General features: G+C 44.2%; 1 protein-coding gene across 4 annotated transcripts in view; it reads left to right on the forward strand.

Moving 5' to 3' along the window:
- Nucleotides 1-12810, forward strand: part of SLIT3 (slit guidance ligand 3) — a 547888-nt gene that overhangs the window by 524759 nt on the left and 10319 nt on the right. The window lies entirely within an intron of this gene.

Here is a 12810-nt window from a genome sequence, read left to right on the forward strand (position 1 = left end):
CCAACAGTGAGTTCTTGAAGCAAAGTAAATCTTTCACTCAGATACTTTACCTTAATTTAAATATATCAACTGATGAGAGATGCACTGCTTTTATTTACCACCGTGCTCCAAAAGTTTGAATTAACAAAGAGCATGTAATTCTGTAGTTTCAGCATTCAGCCATTGATATCTGTTTAAATATATTCTATAGGGAGAGCTTCTATTTTCAGTCTGTTTTCCTACATCTGTTCCTTGAACCAGAGATAAGACCTTACTTGTAATTTTTTTTCTGATAGGTTTTATGCTACTAAACAGTCACATTGATTTAGGTGCTAAATTAATCCTTCCTAATAGAAATGTAAAATATAAATTTGACATAAACTACTGATGTAATTCCCTCCAGATTTCCCAGTTGCATACAGATTGTCATATCCGGTAAAGAGCAAGATGCAGACGTCATTGGTGTAAAATCATATGTTTTCATGCAGGCTTCCTGACAGCAGTGAAAAAGGAGGCAGTTAGGAAAACATAAGAATTAATTGTATTTGTCTTTCTGCAGAGCCTACACCCAAATTGCATTATAATTCCTTTTAAAAGTATTCTTGCATAATCTGTTTTCAAAAATGCTACATATTAAAAATAATTCTTATAGATTGTATCATGCAGTTCTCATGGTCTGGCTAATTCTTACATAGCATAGATGGATGTTTTTGTGGTTAGAGCAAAAGGCCTGAAATAAGGGAGCTTAAATTCCTACTGTATCGTCCTCATATGGTATCACTGTGGGATGATAAATTAAATCTGGTTCTCTGTGCACAAAAAATAAAGAAATAAAAATAAAAATAAAAAAACACAAAACAGAAAAAGTGTTTCAGAAATGTGCTGCAGGTCTCTGGAGGGTGAGGTTCCTTCTCACTTCTGCCTCCAGGCTGTGGAGCAGCACAAGGCTCTTACCCCGGCAGCATCTGCAAACTCCCCACACTGTTCCACATCACTGAGGCTCTGCCCATGGTGTCTGGAGCCGGGGGAGCAGCCCGATGTGGCCACCAGCACTTGTTGTCCAAAAACAGGTCCCTGGCCATGCTGCTCCGAAGACTTGAACTTGGTAGTACTCAAGTAGTTTCTGTCCTCTACTCAGAGTTCATAGACTTCTTCACACTTCTGGTGCTGAGGTTGGCCAGTTGCTTTGGTTATGGAAGAAATCCCACACCTTCCAAAGATACAGGAGATCGGACTTTTCTGTAATCGCCTCTCTTTAACTGCAATTGCTTATCTGCAAAAAAGCCTGGGAGACTTCACCATTAATTCACTGCCTTCTAGGGAGGAATGTGCTGGAGGAATGAAAGCATTAAGTATTCTTAGGATCATTATGAGAGCTTGTCAAACCCAGTTTTTACCAAAAGTCTCTTTGCGGACCTCACTGCATGACTGGTCCTTTCCTTCCTAATACCTTTGTAGTCTGCAGCTTGTGCTGTGCCTGTTCCTGGTGGGAATCCTGTTTGATACTTCTGGATGGTCTCTAAATAGACTGGTTTTCAGAGATTTCTGTGAGGCATCACTGAGCTCTTGACAATTCTGTATATTTGCAATTCATTTTATTCTCTTTATCACACACTCATTTTTTCAGGTACTCCTTAGGGATTTTGCATCAAATATAATGAAAGAAATTGGTATTAATCTCTGACCGGCACAGTAGAAGTTGTAAAATTTAAATATACTTATACATCTTGCATGAGCCAAGGCAAAGGACAGATTACTTATTTTTTGACTTTATAAAGGGCTCTGGTGTATTCGAATGGGACAAAAATGCCGTGTGTGTGTGTTCTTGTCAAGCTACAAATATTGCATTTCCCTAGTTTTTCTTTGATTTTTCTGTAGTAGGACAGTAAAAATATAAGGCCAAGACCTTAAAATGTCATCTAACTGTTATCATTAGGTTCAGAATCAAATATTTGCTTTCAGGAAATTCAGAAGCTTTCTTCTGCTGAGATGAAGCTTAAGAAGGGTAAAGTTTCGTCCTTCAGGCTGCCTGAGGACTTAGCAGGCAAAATCTTGTTAAGCTGAATTAATTTTTTTCTTTGTAAATCTCTTCAGTTTTTCTTGCAAGAATGACAGTTTCTCATCTCTCTTCTCTCTCCTTGCCTCCACCTAGCTCATTCTCTTCAGTGTAGTATCTGAGTACCCAGAAGCACTGTACTTCAGACCCACAACTTTATTTCTAACCTTATACATATGTGTAGAGTGTTTCAGAGTGACATGTTTTATTAGAAGAAGACAAAACCTTTCACAAAGCAAGTCGGCGTTGGCGTGTCTGTGTGTACCAGCAACAGGAAGTTAGGAATAGGTCATCTAAACCCACTTGCCCTATGGTAGTGACAGAATTAGAAGTTACATCCTCTAAGTCCCAGGTCACCACCTTCAGGGCCCAAAATCTGGTGCTGTTAGTCTAAGTTGCACTCAGATGTCCCCTGTCAACAAAGGCTGGGCTCCACCCATGCACACGGGTGCTGCCAGCATGCAAGGGCTGCTGACTTGCCGAAGACCCATGACTGAGGCAGGGGCATGCTTGGCTTTGTCTTCCCCTCAGCACTCACCACTGAACTTTGGAGAACATATACCACAGTCTGCAAAGGCAATAAACTCAGTAGCTGCTCCTTTGCCACAATGGGTTTCATGCCATTTTAACTAATTCTTTGAATTAACTTGTATTATGACCACCTGAAGTCAAAGCAGGGTCATTACTTGTATTCTTTTCATTAGAAATGTAGCTGTCTTAAACCATCACTGTTACCTTTATCACTGTTTTTTTTAAAAATCAGCATACTGCTGCAGACCCAACTGAGCTTCAGACAAGTGGCAGGAGACAGTCCTACTCCTCACAAATTACTTTTTAAGCAGATTGTGCTGGCTTTAATGCATAGACAACCATCATGGTTTAGCTCCAGTCAGCAGCTAAGCACCACGCAGCCACTTGCTCACTCCCCCCACCCCAGTGGGATGCGGGAGAGAATCAGAAGGGCAAAAGTAAGAAAACTCATGGGTTGAGATAAGAACCTTGGGAGGGGTTAAAAATGCAAACAATAAGTGATGCAACCGCTCACCACCTGCCCAACTGCTGCCACCAGTCCCCAAGCTGCAATCACTGCCCCCATCCAGCCAACTCCTCCCAGTCAATATATTGGGCATGACGTAATATTGTACAGAATATCCCTTTGGTCAGTTTGGATCAGCTCTCTTGGCTGTGCCCCCTCCCCTCCTGGCTTCTTGTGCACCTGGCAGAGCATGGGAGGCTGGAAAAGTCCTTGACTAGTGTAAGCACTGCTTAGCAACAACTAAGCCATCAGTGTGTTATCAACATCATTCTCATACTAAATCCAAAACACAGCACTATACCAGCTACTGGGAAGAAAAATAAGTCTATCCCAGCTAAAACAGTGACAACCACATATAAGCAAATTGTCAGTAGTCTGTGTATTTTGTTAAGCAAATTGATTTGATGTTGCTTTCTAAAACAGATGCCCATAAGCTGGTCCATACCTTGTTACTTTAGCCACTGCATACCTGTCCTCTGCACGGCTCCACCTCTGTCTCCTGGCAGCTCTCTCTCAGCTGAAGGGGACAGGAGGGAAGCTGAAGCAGATATGCTGTGTCCATCCCCTCTGGTTGCTTTGTTGATCAGCAGCCTTTTAGGAAAAGCTATTCAAAACAGAGGACTGCAGCACACACCTGTAGATATAACTTTTAGTACAATAGCATTATAATGCTGATTTATTTTAGCACAGAATAATAATAAAAAGGTAATGAAGTCAGGAAGATGCCAGTATTAATCCCAAGAAGAAATGAGATGTGATGAAATAGGGATAGTTGAAAACTAAAAAAAAGCGGGGAGGGGGAACACACCCAAAATGAATCAATGTGTTAAAATACCCTGAGTTCAGCCTCTAAATAGAGTGTAACCTCACAGCATACTGACCCCATGCAGCTCCTCTCTCTCCTGACTGTATTGGACACTTCAGAGGATTACACCTAAAGATGGAAAGCAAATCCTTCACAGTTATGACATTTTACTTTGAAGTGGAGAGTGTTGACCATTCAAAAGTATTTTCAAGAGCATCAGGAAGGAAGATGTTGCTCTTGGAAGCTGGCTGAGCTCTAGAAGTAGCTCAGTGCCTTGCAGGTAGTTGCTGGTTTTCCTGTTCGAAGTAGTCTTGGGTTTATGTGAAAATGAAAGGTGAAGCCAAAAGTTGTTCTCTACAGTGATTGGACTATGACTAAAAATAATATAGCTTTATCATCAAAGAACAACGCTGCTGAAAGTGCAGAAACCCACATTACAAATGAAGGGTTTCCCCTATTAAAGTCAGTAGCTGGGTTGAGTTTTAGCCAGTTCAGTTCAAGCCTTAAAACTGCCGAGCCAAACCAAAAGTAATTGTAAAATAAGACCTATTTCTTTCACCCCAGTAGATAACCTGATTTCATCATCAGTTGGTCTGTAACAGGGCCTCACTGTTTCTTCTAGTAAGAGCATCAGAGAAACCATGAGAGTGGTCCCGGCAACACTTGAGCCCTCAGAAATTAGTGCCGATATTAGTCCACCTCCTGAGCAGTCAGTTTGTTTTCTGCATGTTGGAAACACGCTCTTGTGCTGAACTCTGTTTCCAGTGAGTAACTAGGAGAAAGGTGTGCAAATGTATTTTAAAAGGTATTTTCTTGCTATAGCACAGGTCATTAGTCCAGTATCATATTGCCAAAGTTGGTTAATACTGATGACATCAGAGGAAGGTTGAAGTCTTCTCGTAATAGACAATGATGGAATAAACCTAATCATAGTTAAAATGACTTTATAAACTTCTTACGCACTAATGACTGGCTCACGTCTTGAATTGTGAGGTTTTTGCCTTGCAACAAGATGTAGCAAGCTAATATAACATGTAATGTAACAATTTATTGTAAACATGATGACTAACACAAAGTTCAGATGTGTACCATGTGTGATAGATTTATATCCCCTTTACATGAGCCACCAGGCTCTGGATTCAATCGATACAGCCTCTGTTAGAAGTGCATGCAGAACTGGCACTGAGGGTGTTCACGGAGGTAGGTGCAGCATGGTTCTGTGCACATTTATGTACAGAAATGTGACCCAGAGCTCTGCATTTGCCAGCGTGCCCCAGTGCTGCTGGAAAAGGTGGGTGTGGCAGCTGCTATTCTGGACGTCAAATAGCGATGGATCTTGTTTATTTTCGTGGAAGTAGAGGCACACAGCTCTAAGTATGTTGTCACAGATGAGGTGGAAACAATTTCATTTCCTAACCATGTATCAGGTTTCTAAATAGACACTTTTTTTTTTTCTTGGGGCTTAGCCTCCAATTTCAGCTAAAACCCATCATTCTCTTTCTGTCATTCTAATTGGAAACACTTTTAATTGCATTCTGTCATGGTCCTGGTCCCTGCTGCAAAATGGCAGATACCTTCATATTCTCCAGAGCTGAAAAAGGGATAGATGGTATAAAGTATTCCCCCTAATGAAATGACTCCGCGAAGACACTTGATGGATTTCCTCATTAGAACCTAAGATCTTATATCTGGTTGAATGGCAGAGATGTTTTCAGTGGTTTTTGATACCAGTGCTATATAGTAAACACAAGCACCCTGGTTTGTTCCGGGTCCTGGCGGAGAGGGGGGGCCGTGCTGCCGCATGTCCCAGTGTGTGCCACACAACTGTACACATACAGCGCCGCCTCTTCACTGGGGAGGACATGGCACTCGGTGCTGTCACTGGCCCTGCTACTGTGCCAGGGCCTGCCTTCCTCTGTGCTTTCTGCAGTGTCATTTTCTTTAAGGATAATGGATGGAATGAGTCCCAGTGACATTGGAGAAATGATACGTTATTGTTTTTAGACTCCGTATTTACTGGGTTTGTTATTTTATATGACGCGTGTTACCGTAAAGATACTGAGATGCAATAGCTCGTTGCGCCACAGTACACTGCGTGCCGTGATGTGCAGACTTGTTTTGGTGGAGTGAGATGGGAAGGCAGAGATGCTGTGATCTGTCATTCAGGAGAGGCCTTGGACTCGAAGAGTTCATTCAAGCTATTTTTACTGCCATTATGTTTGCATCTAACAATTCTCAGTTAGCAGAATGAAGCATTCAGCTCTGCAGAGATGGTGATACCAAAGGAGACCAGTGCAGGCTTCAGCTACTCAACAGTGCGTCCAGAGGAAGGTGTCAGACGTCTTGCCCATGTCAGGGACACTGTGAGAATTCACTGCAAACAAGGAGTGTTTACGCTGGCCATGAATCTGACCCTTTTATGAATAATCTAGGGAAAGGGGGCAGGATTTTGTTAACTGCATGTTGCTGGGGTATAAAAGAGGTCCTTGCTTTTCCCTTAGAAGGTCTGTAATACAATAGCTTTCACTGTTGGCAGGGGTGCTGCAGGAATTGAATTATGACTGGAAATTAGATATGCATAGCCTGGCCAAACGATCATTAAGGGAGATATGGTAATCAGCTGCCAGTGTTTAAGGGCTGTAAACACCAAGAAGAGAAAGATGGTTTATTTGGGTGGTCTACAGAGTTGTAAGGAGGAGAAAGGTATAAAACTAAGCAAATGGAAGTGGAGGTAGCTTTTTTAAGAAAAAAAATCTTAATGCTGAGTGCTCTCAGCCTAGGAGACCTAACACTCAAGTCATGTAAAACAGGATTGAACACAACAAGACAGTATATTTTAAGCTGAAAGTGAACCTGAGTGCTTTAATATATCTCTTTCACCTCTTAGTTCCCTAACCTTGTGTTTTATTTGCATTTTTCATACTTTTTTCTCAACACGTGGTTTTTATCTGGCTTCCGAAGATGATGGTGCTTGAAGTGATGTGTTATTGTAGAGGTAGCACAAACACTACTCCAATTATGACTTTACCAATGTTGCCATGGAGAAGTTTAAATCTATTTTAGGCCAAGGACTGTTTATAACTGGAACTAAGGGCAGGAGGTAGCTGTAGTCTGGAAACGTGAAAAGCCAGCACCACTGACACCTGAAGTCAGCCTGGCATGGTATGAGTTTCACACCTCCCAAATCGCCAACATCCCAATGCACTTCCCTGCAGCTCGCACCTTGTGTTTCTTGATTTTGGTACCTCTTCTCTGGTGCCTGCTTTTCCCATGTTTTGAAGATCCTTAAGCTCTTTTGGACATGTATTTCTGCTCATTCCCTTCTACTTCAAATGTTTTCAAAGATATCTAAGTTCAGCATTCCCCATGGCCTTCCCTCCCCCATCGCTTACCATCCTTGTGTTTGCTTTGTTCTGCGCTTCAAATGAGGCATGTCCCCATTAAGACAGAGGTCAGAAAAATCTGGAGACTGTAGCTAATGAATTGATGTCCTCATTTGCATAATTGATGGTTACATGTTGCCTCAGTGACATGGTTTGCTGTGATACTTAAAGCTATTTTTGTTTTTGACTTCTCTGCTCTGCTGTTCTCTGCTGTCTACACTAAAGGTATATTACACATCAGTGTAAAAAAGTAACGCCAAAGCCCAAATTTTACAAGTCCAAACTGAATACTTTAGTCCTTTAATTCATTTCTGTTCATTGCCATATTTACGGTGGTTCAGCGCTAAATCTCTCATGGGTAGTAGAGCAAGGGGAGTCAGTGTTTATAACAAATATATGTGTTTGGGGCTGGAGTAGAGGGGAAAGGAAATATAGGAGAAGAGAAATAGATCAAAAATGAGAGTGGAGATCAGTTCTTTCATATATTGCCTGGGGTTTTATGTTTAATAGACATCCCTTGCCCTTCATTTCTTTGTGTTCTGGAGTCTAAGCCACCGGCAGAGGCCATGTCCGTGGCCTGTGTGCAGTGCCCTGTGCAATGGGACTGTTGGCTCATCTTGCTGGAGTCGCTCTGACAGATGAGGCCAGCTCCCTGTGATATGAAATTTCAATGACTCTTTTATAGGGCCCTCTCTAGTGGCCTCCCTTCCCTGTGAGGGCAGTTCTGAGCTTCCCACCTGGGCACAGAGGGAACAGATGTTGCTGGACCCAGGGGCCTTCTCATGAATTTTGGAAGCTGGGCTCTCCTCCCATGTCCGGTATTTTCCTCTTGGGGTTTATTTGGCCAAGTCTGACCAGGTGCCATGGCCAGCTCTCAGTGAGGGTAACCTTGATGAAAGCAATGTAATGGATTGTGCAAGACATGAAACTCAGGCTCTGAAAAGACAAGTGTAACGGAGAAAAGAAAGGTGAGGGGTACTGCTGGTTGGCAGAAGTGGGTGTGTCCCCTTTGCTGGGAAGCAGGGCACTGTGGGAGGGCAGCTCCCCCTCCTCAGCAGTCAGGGGGGTCCCAGGGCAGCCAGCTCCGACTGGGATCTGTTCACTGCACTGCTCATCTAGCGAAATCCTCCTGCAAACTCTCAGTATTTGGCTGTGCATTCCTTCGTTTCCCTCAAGATATGTACTTTAAGGGACCAGAAGTGATTACACTCGGAAGGGAACTGAAATGGTTTCTCAGCATCGAGTTTGTAACAAGACACAAGTGAAGGTCCCGCAGAGACTGAGAGTATGGTCTGTGAAATGTCTGAGGAGATGGGCCCTCGCCCAGGGGTGACCTGACCCAAGACTGCCTACTGCAGTACGAGAAACAGTTCCTGGGTCCTGAAGAATCTCTCTGTGTTAATATAAAACTGGACTTTTGGCTCCTTTACTGCTTACTTTTTAGCAAGTTCAATTATTAAGTTCCTGAAAGTCCTTGCTTACGCTTCAAGCATTTACACTCCAAACATAATTCCTCCCTTTTTTCAACAGGAATATAATGTAAACTATATAATATCCAATGATGGTGGCCCAAAATGCTGCAACTAGAAGTCAACTAAAAACTCATCACTGTCTCTTTTTTAATAGTTTGTGAAAATCTCTGAAGCCGGGACTTGGTTTGTTAGTGCTCCCAAGAAAAGCAGTTGGCTCACTCTAGCAGCCCTTTAGCTTCCTCCTTCAGCTCCTTTCCCCTCTCCCTTGCGTTGCTGTGACATATCATGGTGGTTTAGCCATACAGCATGAAAGCCTTTGCAAAAAGGAAGGAGTTGGGTAACGTCAAGTCGGCTGTCAGGTGTGCGACATGGTGAGATCTATTTCAGTAAATCAGTTCTGAGCAGGAGCCAAAATAAACCTTGCCATACCAGCGTACGGAAGCTCCCCTGACTTGGTGCCCTGAGCGAGCGAGCGAGCGCACTGCCTGCCTGTGAACGAAGCTGCAGGAATCCCTCCCCGGCTGGGGGAGGAGGGAGGAGGGCGCAGGGCCGGCGGAGCCGTTACCGCGGCCCCCGGTCCGGTGCCGTCCCGCCGCGCTGCCGCTGCCCGACGGCGCTCCATCGCCCTCTGGCGCCCGGCCGCCGGCTGGCCCTGCGGCGGGCTGGGCGGAGCCCGGCTCCTGCCCGAGCCCTGCGGCTGCCGGTCGCCGCACCGCTGCCGGTGCGGGTCCGGCAGGTTTGGGCCGCGCAGCCCCGCGCGCTGCCGATGGAGCGCAACGGATCCCTGGCCCCGAGGCAGGTATTTACATACCGCGGGCTCGTGCAGGAGGACGAGCTCTGTAAGACCACCTGATCCCCAATAAGAATTCAATTAAGATTTTAATAAAACCCTTGCAGAGAGCTGGGTCAGGAAGAGGCCCCTTGAAAAAAAGCCGAGCGCAGCAAGTTTGTGCTGCGAGCTGCGTTGTGATGCACTGTTCAGCGTCTGTGGCTTTCTTCCCTTCATCTCCAGCCAAGCCACTGTCTCCAACTGTCTCAGACGATTGCCGAGTCTCCTAAAGGCCCAGCTGCATAAGAGGCTGTGAGGAGAGTTCATGCAGCATTTCTCTCACCACTGATTTCTCCCCCAATGTTGTATCCATCTCTCTCAAAATCCAAAGGCATCTTAGCATCTTTCTGTCAGCAACAGCAATAAGTGCTTTAACACAAGTACCTCCTGGCTGGGGATTTCCTGCCATCCTGGCTGTCCACATTCAGCGTTCCTATCATGTGTTTGCATCCTCTCAAAAAGCAAATGAGCACTTTACCTGGTTTGACTTTATCAGCTTTACAAAATGGTAGTGTTGGGTGATGGCTCTAAATTACTTTGTTTCTCAAAGCCCAGACACAGATTATTTAAATTCCGAGTTAAAAAATGAGCGAGTCGGAACCGAGCAATAGTCATCCACGTGTACGTACAGACAGGGACCTCTCACTCCCTTTCCAGCAAAAATACCAGCCCTGGGTACACTGAAAGGCGTGAGCACCATGTGGGGTGGCTGCTTCCATCACCAGGACACACAGACTTTTGTTTGCCTGTTAGTCAAGGCATAATCTGGAAAAAGCACACACTGTGGAGGAGTGGGTGATTAATGCCTGGGAAATCCTGGCACAGGGAAGAGCCAGCCCTGCCAGATGCGATAATGTTGTCCTCTGACAAATGGTCATAGCTTGGCCTTCTTCAGATAACGATGTAGTTTTGTGCGTTAGCTTCAGATATTGATCCCACCAGGGAGGGGTTCCCTGTCGCACAGCCATCCATCCCACCTCCTCAGTGCTCAGCTGTCAGAGCCGGTGGGACTGGGCTATACTTCCTCCTTTCATTTGCACTTCTGCATAGTCTAACAATTACAAATATGCTTTTCCATTTATCTCGCACCTTTCAGCTAAGTCTACGTACTTTGCCCAAATGAATTAAACATTGCAACACAAGAGTTAGATATGCAGGGAGCACAGAGCGATCACCCAGTCGGCACGTTGCTGTAACACAGCTGTGTCTTGTCATGTGGCAGACACTTAGCAGAATTCAAGAATATCTAAACAGAAAGTTTGGACCAGCTGTTTTCAAACTTATTTGGGTTGTCAATCCATAAAGTAGTCTGCCAGAGGTGTGGGCCCCAATACAGCAGGCTTGGGTGCAGTGATGATAGCCTTGCTCTCCTGAGGTGCAGGCACTACATCACCTTTGGCAATGAGTCTAGATCTGGATTTTTGTACAATGTTAAGCCTTTTTTTTTTTCTTCTTAAAGATATTTCAGACAGTAGCACCAGCTCTAGGTTCGAGGTTCTTGAGACCTAGCTCCCTGGGGTTCTCTTGCCATCCTGAGGATGGGTAGCAGCTGCAGCCCAGACACTTCCCTGCAGGTCAAGGATGAGCAGATCAGCCAGCAGAGCTTTCCCAGGAGATGTTCTGTGGCAAAACTAACTTATTTCATGTTTATGTAAAGCCATGCAGTAAAGGTGCTCATATACTGCTGTCATCTTATAACCTGTGTAAGATTACATAAACTTTTACAGGCACACGTGTTCGTGATGCTGCCCAAAAACCTGTGGTGACAGCGGCACAGCAGAGGCATGTTAGCTCAGTTCTGAAAGAGTGGTGTGCTCTTCTTAAGCAAGAACATCCTCAGAAATGGCTGCAGTGCTGACTTTCTGCCTGACATTGCTGATGTATAATTGGTTATGTCAGTTCTACTGTAAAACACTACAAAAGTTAAACTTCTTCTGGGAGCAACTGAGTTCTGGTAATTTCCAAGTCATGTAATTTGTTTCTGAAGCTGAGGTCCTATTTCCATGCTTGCACATCAGTTATGCAGGACTGGGCAGGATGAGCAACATGTCATCTAGGTTGAGAGGTGAACACATCTAAAAGGTGATTCATCCTCAGAGATGAGTCACTCCTTAAGTGTGCCTGTTCCTCTTCACTGGTAGTAAAGAAAATCTGGGTAAATATCTCAGAGGCACCTACACTGCAGCTTTACAAAACACCTGAAAGGAATCTGACCTATGGCTTTGTGACTTACTGAGAGAGGATGCTGAGTTTATGGGCCATTTGAATGAGCAGAAACCCATTCTTATCATTAACCTTTTATATTTTAATACGGTATTTACCACTTGTGCAGCAATCCCAAATCCAGATTGTTGGCTAAGCAGTATCTCAGGAAGCCTAAATCCCACAGGTGGTGTTTTCTGTCTTTATCCTTATGTAACAGAACCGCTGCCCAGCTAGTGAGCCTGCTGGGAGGAATCTGGAAAAGGGTGCTGGCAGGCCAAGCTTAAGATGTGTTGGCAACACTGTGCATGTGGGCAGTTTACATAGCCCACAGCCTAATTTCAGTTGTAACCGCTACTGCTATTAGATTCTCATTATGTGCTGGTCTTTGCATGTGTGTGGAACAGAGGCTGTACCATTTAATTACATCTACAGCAGTGGACATAACATCAATACCTACCAGCCTAATCTGAAATCCTCTTTGCTCAAGAGCAGGTAATCCCACCCTTGCCCCTTCTTGCTTTTAGGAGTGCATGAAAGCTATCAAGTTGTTCTGGAGAATTTCAACATGCAGTATAAAGGCTTGAGAGCTGAAGCTACTCTGAAAATAAAAAAATTATAGTGGGATGCAAATTGAATTGTACCGCTGCATCTTTTAATTTCTGGGAGACTGAACTGAAGATGAAGGTGAAAATTATAGATTATATGTGTGCAGACTAGCAAAGAGCTGTTGAGTTATCTGACTCACTGCAGGCTTCAGGCATTTGAAAAATCAGTGTTAAAAACACCTGAGTAATAAATACATGGTGCCTTTACTATCTTGTCTGCTCAGATGGCTCCCTGCTCCCTGTCCCCCTCTCCCCCCCTCCAATTCCTGCTATCTTATTCTCAAGCCTCCACCTACACCTAAATGTTTCTCAAAGAGAAGTACCAATTTGGCGGTTTTCCTTGTATTCAGGTAGGACACTATTGTATTGAACAAAGTATCCCAGTCATTTATAAGCCAAAACCTCCTGAATTCCTTCTCTGGCTTTAAGTAACTCAGCCT

Source organism: Phalacrocorax carbo, chromosome 8 (assembly GCF_963921805.1).
Source record: "Phalacrocorax carbo chromosome 8, bPhaCar2.1, whole genome shotgun sequence".
NCBI lineage: Eukaryota > Metazoa > Chordata > Aves > Suliformes > Phalacrocoracidae > Phalacrocorax > Phalacrocorax carbo.